Source organism: Mustela putorius, unplaced genomic scaffold (assembly GCF_011764305.1).
Source record: "Mustela putorius furo isolate JIRA1106 unplaced genomic scaffold, ASM1176430v1.1 tig00000430_pilon_pilon_pilon, whole genome shotgun sequence".
In the NCBI taxonomy this organism is placed as follows: domain Eukaryota; kingdom Metazoa; phylum Chordata; class Mammalia; order Carnivora; family Mustelidae; genus Mustela; species Mustela putorius.
This window is the reverse complement of record NW_025421377.1, coordinates 7,609,068-7,619,143: the sequence shown is the minus strand read 5'-3', so window position 1 is coordinate 7,619,143 and position 10,076 is coordinate 7,609,068. Positions and strand designations below refer to the sequence as shown.

The 10,076-nt window shown below is 39.0% G+C and overlaps 1 pseudogene; it reads right to left on the bottom strand.

Moving 5' to 3' along the window:
* Nucleotides 1–1,676: 1,676 nt before the first annotated feature.
* Nucleotides 1,677–3,199, bottom strand: LOC101675902 (annotated as a pseudogene).
* Nucleotides 3,200–10,076: the final 6,877 nt, after the last annotated feature.

Below are 10,076 nucleotides of genomic sequence, written 5' to 3'. Positions count from 1 at the left end.
ATTTTAACCTCTTTTTCCAAATACTCTATCAGTTTTTCTTTTCCTTCAGTTTCCTCCAGGGAATTGCTTTTCTTACTTGAAGGGCAGAGGGAACAGAGCAGGTAATCGATGTCTGAATAAAGGTGATAGAAATGATGGTTGTTGAGATGGAAATGAAAATCAACACTTAACGTTGTCCTCCATGGTCTTTTATCGACTTGTGGCCAAAAGCATTATATTGTTTTTATAAAAGGGAACCAAATATATACTGGGTTTTGTTGAGATGCCAGGATGAATGAAGCTTTTGAGAATAGGAAGCGTTTTTCTATGGCTTTACCACTCCTGTGATTATGTTAATGCTGGGGAGGGTGAGCTTGGTACAATATGACGGCTATGAATCCTATCTCCTCCCATACTCACATTTTAGATTCCAAGCTTCGGTAACAAAATTGAATTAAAAGAGCTCCCTGTTGGGGCACCTGGGTGACTCAGTGGGTTAAGCCGCTGCCTTCGGCTCAGGTCATGATCTCAGGGTTCTGGGATCGAGTCCCGAATCGGGCTCTCTGCTCAGCAGGGAGTCTGCTTCCCTCTCTCTCTCTCTCTGCCTGCCTCTCTGTCTACTGTGATCTCTCTCTGTCAAATAAATAAATAAAATCTTAAAAAAAAAATAAAATAAAAGAGCTCCCTGAGCAGTGTGCTGTATACCTAACCCCATCTCTCCACTATTTTTGTGCTCTCTCTTTTTATATCAAAGCATATTTTAGAAGATAGGGTCAAATGACTTATGTTGGTAATTGTATGCAAACTAAGAATCTGCATGTAGAAGTGAGATAGATAGAGAGAAATATTGCTACATTTCATTCAGCTTTTTAAAAAACCTAATACAAAAATAACTGGTTTAGGTCTTTAATTTGTTCCTGAAAAAAAATCTAAGCCATAGAAGTTTTGAAGTAAATTTTATCACCTGAGGTATTGGGGAGGGGGAGGACCTATTTTATGAGTCACTTGCTAGCAGAAGGAATTCCTTTTTCATAGAGGGGGACCAGTTATTAGAAATCAGACGTGCAGGATGCTGGGTAGTTCAGTTGGCTAATCATCTGCCTTCAGCTCAGTTCATGACCCCAGGGTCCGGAATCGAGTCCTGCGTCGGCCTCCTGGCTCAGCAAGGACCCTGCTTTTCCCTCCCTTTCCTTGTATGCTCTTTCTTTCTCTCAGACAAACAAATAAAATCTTTTAAAAAAATAAAATAAATTTTAAAAAGCAAAAAAAGGAATCAGCCTTGTAACTGGTACTATATGGGTTGCTTGCGTGATGGTTTCTTGGACGGCCTGAAATTACGGTATGGTTAATCCTACTTAGCTTACCAGTGAGCTTGGCATACAGTAGGCACATAATAAATGTCTGATAATGGAATGAAGAAATGATACACACTGTCCATTGCTCAAAGCATTTGTGGCTTCCTCTGTTCAAGTTGACTTCTATCCGGTGTTTTGTTTTTGTTTTGACTTTCACTGACCTCTATTAAATAAAGGACTCCAGGGGCAAGCAGAAGGGGTCAAGAGTAACAGCAGGAGCAAATATAAAAGTATAAAATGTAAAGTGTAGCACTGGGGAATGTGTGCAGGATTGAACCATGCCCACAGAGACCTAGGGGGCACAAGGCTGAGAACTAGCCATAGCCCATCCTCTAAGAGAATCTAAGCCTGAGGAGCATGTGCAGGGCTCTTGACTGGGGGTGGAAGTGGCTTTAATGGGGCCCAACCTTGGGCCTTGAAGTAGGAGACGAGTTGTGTGGGTACTTCTGCAAGCACAGTCTGTGCCAGTGACTCCCAATGGGGGAATTCTGGAAGTGGTGGTAGGACACAAACTGCCCTATGTCACAGGCAGCTGCCACTCCAGAGCATGCATGCAAGGGTCCACCATCAGCATCCAGCTGCTCCATGGCCTCGAAGTCAGCACCACCCACACCTACGATGATCACTGACATGGGCAGGTGAGAGGCATGCACCACAGCCTCACATGTGGCCTCCACATCTGTCACAGCACCATTAGTCAGCAGCAATAGCACGAAGTATTGCAAGGCAGTCCTCTGATATGCAGCCTGGGTTGCCAACCTAGCCAATGGTTGATGATGGCTACAAAGTTGGTGGTGCTATAGAGGTGAACTTGGGGCAGAGCTTGGTGGTAAGCATCCACAATGCCCTGGAAGCCTGTGCAGTAGGGGTTATTGCAGTCAAAGTTCAAGGCAAATTCATGGGATACCTGTTAATCAGAGGGTACCTGGGCCCCAAATCCAAATGCTGGGATAGCTTGTCTGAATCATAGTCCTGAATTATGCTGCCCACACTCCACAGTGCTGTCAGGTACTCATTGACCCCTGCTGGGCTCAGGTAGTACAGGGAGTTGGAGGAGGAAGGATCTCCATTGGAGCCTGTGAAGTCAATGTCTACAGTGAAGTTAATTTGACAGCCTCGCATCACGTAGTCCAGGAACGAATACTGTGTTTCTACCTGGCAAATCTTGACACAAACAGTCACAGTGTTCTTGCAGATTTTCTTTTTCTGCTTTTTCTCAGGGTGGATCCAGTCAAACTCAGTGGGGACTGCTTGCAGCTGGGCCAAGCTGGTGTAGAAGGTACCAATAAGATCATGTGAACCATCACTGTCATAATCTGAGCATTGCACCTGGATGGGTGTGCTGGGATGTCCCCCACAGAAATGCTGAAGGGAAACAGAGAAGTGTTTCCATGTAGGATTCAAGTTGTTCTTGATTACCTCAGATCTGTATGCCAGGTGCCGTTTCCCATCACCCTGATGGAAGAACTCCAAGAATGGATCCAATTTCTCCAGGAAGTCCTTATCTAGGTTTTTGGCCTCCACCTCCATGGTCACTATACGACTATCCTTCATATTCTGAGTGGATACCTCTTCTAGGGAACACTCAGCCCCTCCTAGGAAGTCATTCCCCAGCTCATTATGTCTATGTCATAAATACCAAATTGGAGCTTCTGGATTGTTTCAAAGTGGTACTCAAGCTGCAGTCTTGGAGAACTTGGGGCTTGAACAGTTCCGTACTCGCTCAGTTGGCCAAGCTCAGTCCAGCTTCCCTTTCCCACATCCTGTAAAAGGATGCAGAATGGGTCAGACTTGGAGCCAATGTCCTTGTCAATGAGGTGGTCACAGGAAATGGATAGCTGAATCAAGGTCACGCAGTGGGCCATCTCCTTCGCTACGTCACAAAATGGCCACCAGCCTTGTTTGTGTTTTTTAAAAATTGCATCAACCTCTGCAGTTGTAGCTGCTTCTTTTTTTTTTCCCCTTATTCACTTTTGGGAGACAAAACTTACTCTTTCTAACTAGCGAGTTGGCCTTCATATCTGCGAGAGAGGACCAGGTAAGCTGAATTTCATGGATTGTGGCCATGAAAAGTTAAGTTCTGACTCTTAGTTCATGAAAAATGTTCTATGTTTGGTAATAATATAGTTCTGTTGCACCTTTTTTTTTTTAAGCTTTTATTTATTTATTTGACAGACAGAGATCACAAGTAGGCAGAGGCACGCGGTAGGGGGGACGGGCGGGAAGCAGGCTCCCAGCCCAACTCGGGGCTCCATCCCAGGACCCTGGGATCATGACCTGAGCCAAAGGCAGATGCTTTTAACCCACTGAGCCACTCAGGTGCTCCCTGTCACACCTTTGTTAAAGGTCATCAATATTTTTGAATTCTTGGTGATTTGTGATGGTGGAAAATTACACGTTTTGAATAAATCTTGAAAATCTAGCTATTGAGTCACAGATTTTTTAAAAAAGATTTTATTTATTCATTTGTCAGAGAGAGAATGCACAAGCAGAGGGAGCAGCAGGTAGAGGGAGGAGCAGACACCCTGCTGAACAAGAAGCCTGATGTGGGACTGGATCTCAGGACCCCAGGATCATGACCTGAGCTGAAGGCAGATGCTTAACTGACTGAGCCACCTAGGTGTCCCAAGTCATAGGTTTTTGAATCAATAATTTAATAAAAGCCTGAGTGTTTGAGTTAGTTGCTATAATTAAACTCTGCTGATTAGAGGGAAAAATTATTACTCACTGAGGGGTGATTACTTTTTGGCTTTAGGAGAAAAGAGCTTGTGGTCTTAAAGCATGTTTGACGATTTTACCCAAGAGCTTAGAGCCAACAAGGAGATTTCCTTTTATTTTTTATTTTTCCAAATTTGAAAGAAAAGCTTCCCACCCAGGGTCTAGAGACTAGCTTTGTCGGGTGTACTAGCCTTGTGAAATCTGGAATTGTCAATCTGTGAATGTATGGCTTATCTATGACTGTCTTTCATTTTCCATTTTTATTTTATTTTTCATTTTTCAGTTTTCATTTTCCAGTACTCGGTGGTCAGGGTGAGAGTTTGTAGTATTGCCTTTGGAATACTGGAAGTTTTGGAAGTTTCCAGTGTTCCATTCCCATCTTACTTTCAAGGGATTATAGAATATATATTTCTTTTTAAAAAATTTCAATTCAATTTATTAACATACAGTGTATTATTAGTTTCAGAGGTAGAAGTCAGTGATTCATCAGTTGCATATAACACCCAGTGCTCATTACATCACGTGCCCTCCTTAATGCCCATCACCTATTACTCCATCTTCCCACCCACCTCCCCTCCAGCAATCCTCGGGTGTTTCCTATGGTTAAGAGTATCTTATGTTTTGTCTCCCTCTATGATTTCATCTTATTTTGTTTTTGTCTCCCTTCCCCTATGATCATATGTTTTGTTTCTTAAATTCCACATGGAGCACTGGGTGTGGTGTATAAACAATGAATCTTGGAACCCTGGAAAAAAAATTAAATTAAAGAAAATCCCACACGAGTGAAATCACATGATAATTATCCTTCTCTGATTGGCTTATTTCATTTAGCATAATACCCTCTAGTTCCATCCATGTCATTGCAGATGGTTAAGATTTCATTATTTTTGATGGCTGAGTAATATTCCATTGTAAAATATGGAAAGAGCCCAGATGCCCATTGACAGATGAATGGATATAGAATATATATTTCTGTAGTCTTCCCTTGTTTTTAAACACCACCTTCCCCAACTATTTCCCTGTCCCTAACTCTATGAAGTTTCAAGCGATAAACTGTCAGGGAAAAAATTGGTGGATGAACAGAAAGAAAAATGAATCCAATTTACATTTAAAATGTCCAGTTGAAGCTTTGAAACTAAGAAAAAATACCTAAAATAAACTGAGGCCTTCAGGTAAAAATTATATCATTGTTATTATTTTTAATGGTGATAGCAATAATCAATGGCTAACACATGTGGAAAAATCTAAGTGTGTTTTCTATCAGAAGCAAATTTTAAAGTGGTTGATCAATAAAGTAAAACTGCTTGCTATCTTGGTCTTGTTATTATTGTATAGTACTGGGTCATCTTTGTCAAGTAGTGGTGTTTGTGTGTACTTACTTCAAAGGAGATATCAATTTGAGAAAAATAACTATTGAGATATTATTAGTTCTTATGATTGCCATAGAATAGGTAGTAAATCAAATTTGTCTGAACTTCAAAATTAAAATGAATGAATGGGCTTATAGCAAATAATTCTAATCAGGAACATTTATTGAAGGGTTATGGCATGTCAGGTATGGAATAAATGCTCTCTTTGTATTATTTCATCTAATTATTGCAATAATCCAGTGCCACAGGGAGTCCTATTACTCTATGTGCTAGATGAGGAAATTGAGGTTTATGAATTTTATAACTTGTCCAGGTAAAGTAAGGTAATGATGACAAGCTAGATGGAATAGTACCTGTTATCAAATGCTTTTTCTACGCCAGAGATTTTCACATATGTTATTGAGTTTAATCTTTAAGATAATTCTGTAGGGTAAGACATGGATATTCCCACTTTACAGATAAGGAAATTATTTTCAGCAATGTTAGGTACCTTGCTCAAGGCAATGCAGGTAGAAAGTGATGAAGGTATCCAAATCTTCTGACTCCAAAGCAGAAATGGGTCTCAAATTTTTTAAATGGGGACACCTGGAAGTCATTGTCTTTGTAGATTGCAATTAGGAACACTATGCTCTTTGGGGGACATGGGAGAAAGAATGGGATATTTACTTCCATCATAGACTGAGAACAACTTTAGTAACAAAAAACAATTTACATGTAAGATATAAAAAAAGGAACCTGTGGGCGCCTGGGTGGCTCAGTGGGTTAAGCTGCTGCCTTCAGCTCAGGTCATGATCTCAGGGTCCTGGGATCGAGTCCCTCATGGGGCTCTCTGTTCAGCAGGGAGCCTGCTTCCTCCTCTCTCTCTCTCTGCCTGCCTCTCTGCCTACTTGTGATCTCTCTCTGTCAAATAAATAAATAAAATCTTAAAAAAAAAAAAAAAAAGAACCTGTGGCAATGATCCAAGTATGCTACCCAGCTCACCCCTCAAGACAGAACCTACTGTGAGGAAAGCAGTGAGCCATAAGCTGTTGCACATTTGGGGTCAGCTCCAGCACTCACGCAAAAGCCAAGTCCCAGCCAGTGACTGGGCATGACAGATATACAAGAGCTGGGCTATTTCTGTTTCAACGTAAAAATTCTCAATGGGCAATCTTCACTCTGACCTTCTTATGAGGCTAGCTGGGATTTTCACAGAGGTCACCGTAGTCTGAGTCTCTTGCTATAAAGTCCTTCTTCCCTCCCTCTCTCCTGTCATAGGTGTCAGACGAGAAACATGATCTGGAGTTTCTTTTTCTTGACCTGCAGGAGCAGGAGCAGGTCCTTCTCCCCTTTGACCTTCATGAGCATTTCCCCCAATACACCTATGTATTATATGTCTAATTCTGCTTTCCAGAGTTCCTATTTCCGGGAATCCCCCAAATCTATGCAAAATCTAAAACACTATTGTCTGTGAAAAAATAACAATGAGCCATTGAACTAATTGTTGTTTATTAATATTTGTTTGCTATTTTATTATTCATTTTGTCAGTTGCTAGTATTTTCCAGCAGTAGGTGATAATACCAACAACTTAAGAAAAAGTTATAAAAAGGCAAGCGCTTTAAAAGTGGAGATAATCTGGGGCGCCTGGGTGGCTCAGTGGGTTAAGCCTCTGCCTTTGGCTCAGGTCATGATCCTGGGTCCTGGAATTGAGCCCCACCTCCGGCTCTCTGCTCAGCAGGGAGCCTGCTTCTTTTCCTCTCTCTCTGCCTGCCTCTCTGCCTACTTGTGATCTCTTTCTGTCAAATAAATAAAATAAAAATCTTTATTAAAAAAAAAATGGAGATAATCTATCCATGAGTCTAGTTTTTTGGGGGAAGAGACTGCCATTATCTTATATCTTTGTTAAATTCGTTAATAAGATAATCAAGATATAATCATATGGGATTTTTAATTTTGCAAACTCAGAAATTGATTTTCTTCTCAGTTATGGATGAACAGACCAAGGGAGATTGATTCATGTCAACTAAATTCACACTAAACTAATTTCTAAACCCAAATTCCAGCTAACTGATTTATAAGGAGACATATATGAGTCCCAATCAATTAATAGAGGCACCACTTGTATAGTTTGTTATAAAGTACTTATTATTATCGTCCTTATAATTGTTATTACAGATACCATTACTATCAAACAGAGATAGTTTGACTAGTAATTAGAACTTAGGTAGTCTGAACCGTGTTGATGACATAAAGACAAATCATTCTTTTACTTGACATTTTCAACTTAAATTTTTATTATTTTTTCTTCTTTGTAAAAGCAGTATATATCATTGTAGAAAACAGAAAGTACAGACAAGCCAACAGCAAAGCAAAATAAGACAAACAACAAAGAAACTATTTATAATCTCACTACTCAGAGGTTATTCCTGTTAATATTTTGGTGTGTATTTTTTCCATCATTACTTACTAGGCATACCTAAAAATATTTAAATACACCATACCATACGCATTCCTTTATATCTTGTCTTTTTACTCAGCAATATAACTTGAACATTTTTCATTGTTTTAAATATTCCTCTGCTACTTTTGGGTTATATCCTAAATATTCCTAACTACTTTTGGGTTATATCATGTACCAAAGTTATGATCTTTTGCCTTAGAAAAGTGAACATGTTCATAAAATGTTGCATACAAATTTTGGGAATTTTACTGCCTAAAAACCGTGTATATATATTTCCTATCTCGGCCTTTAACCCTGTAGATGCTACACAGTATTCTAACCAGTTTAAGTTAATATTATAATGTATTTAATCAGATTCCAGTGGTTGTCTTTTCCCTATTATCAACAATGTGATTGAGATCTTTTATATTTGTCATTTTAATATTCCTTCACATTAAAATTCCCAATACTACAACTTCATAGTTAAAACTTAGCTTAAAATTTTAATTATTAATGATCATCTTGTATTCATGAAGAAGAGAGAAGACAACTCCTGAAAGATTTTTATCTTCGGGAGTGCTATGCTAAATCCAGTAATGTTGATATTTGAATCAGTTTTTGAAACACCTGTGCAATGGTTTTAGCGACATGTGCTTTAAAGATTGTAAAAGGTAGTAAATATTTTGTTTTTAGTGTTTAATTTTTTGTGTATGTTTGTATGTATGCGTGTATGTATTTATTTCCAGTATAGTTAGCATACAGTACCATATTAGCTTCAGGTGTACAATACAATGATTCAATAACTCTATACATTACTCAGTGCTCATCATAATTGTACTCTTAATTCCTTCACTTATTTCACCCATCCTCATACCTACTTTCCCTCTTGTTCCCTGTATTTAAGAGCCTACTTTCTTGTCTCCTTTCTTCTTTGTTTTTTTCTTAAATTCCACATATGAGTGAAATTGTACGGTAATGATCTTTTTCTGACTGATTTATTTCACTTAGTTATAAACCCTTTAGATCCATCTGTGTTGTTGCAAATGGCAAGATATCATTCTTTCTTATGGTTGAGTAATATTCCATTGTGCGTGTGTGTACATATATATGTTTATATATACACATACCATATCTTCTTTGTCCATTTATCTATTGATGGACAGTTGGGCTGCTTTCATGTTTTAGCTATTGTAAATATAGCAGGGAGAACATTAGGAGAAGGAAGGGAAAAATGAGAGAGGCAGGAATTGGAGGGGGAGTTGAACCATGAGAGACTATGGACTCTGAGAAATAAACTGAGGGTTTTAGAGGGGAGGAGGGTGAGGGGATGGGTGAGCCTGGTGATGGGTATTAAGAAGGGCACATACTGCATGGAGCACTAGGTGTTATAGGCAAACAATGAATCTTGGAACACTACATCAAATGATGTGTTGTATGGTGACTAACATAACATAATAATAATTTAAAAAGTAAATAAAGCTACAGTAAACATAGAGGTACATGCATCTTTTCTAACTAGTGCTTTGTGTTCTTTGAGTAAATACCCAGTAGTGGAATTACTGGATCATAAGGTTTTTGAAGAAACTTACAGTATTTTCTGCAGTAGCTGTACCAGTTTGCATTCCCACCAACATTATATGAGGGTTCCTTTTCCTACACATTCTTGCCAACACCTGTTGTTTCTTGAATTTTTTATTTTAGCCATTCTGACGGGTGCGAGGTGATACCTCCTTGTGGTTTTGATTTGCGTTTCCTTGCTGTTCTGTGATGGACATCTTTTCATGTGTCTGTTAGCCATCTGTATGTCTTCTGTGGAAAAAGGTCTGTTCATGTCTTCTGCCCATTTTTAAATTAGATTATTTTTTGTGTGTGTGTTCAGTTTTATAAGTTCTTTATGTATTTACCCTTTTTTGGAATGTCTTTTGCAAATATCTTCTCCCATTGAATAGGTTGCCTTTTGTTTTGTTGCTTGTTTTTCGCTGTGCAGAAGCCTTTTATTTTGACATAATCTCAATAGTTTATTTTTGCTTTTGTTTCCCTTGTCTTAGAAGACATAACTAGTAAAACGTTTCTGTGGCTGATATCAGAGAAATTACTGCTTGTGCTCTCTTATAGGGTTTTGATGGTTTCAGGTCTCACATTAAGGTCTTAATCCATTTTGCGTTCCGTTGTGTATGGAGTAAGGAAGTGGTCCATTTTCATTCTTTTGCATGCAATTGTCCAGTTTTCCCAAC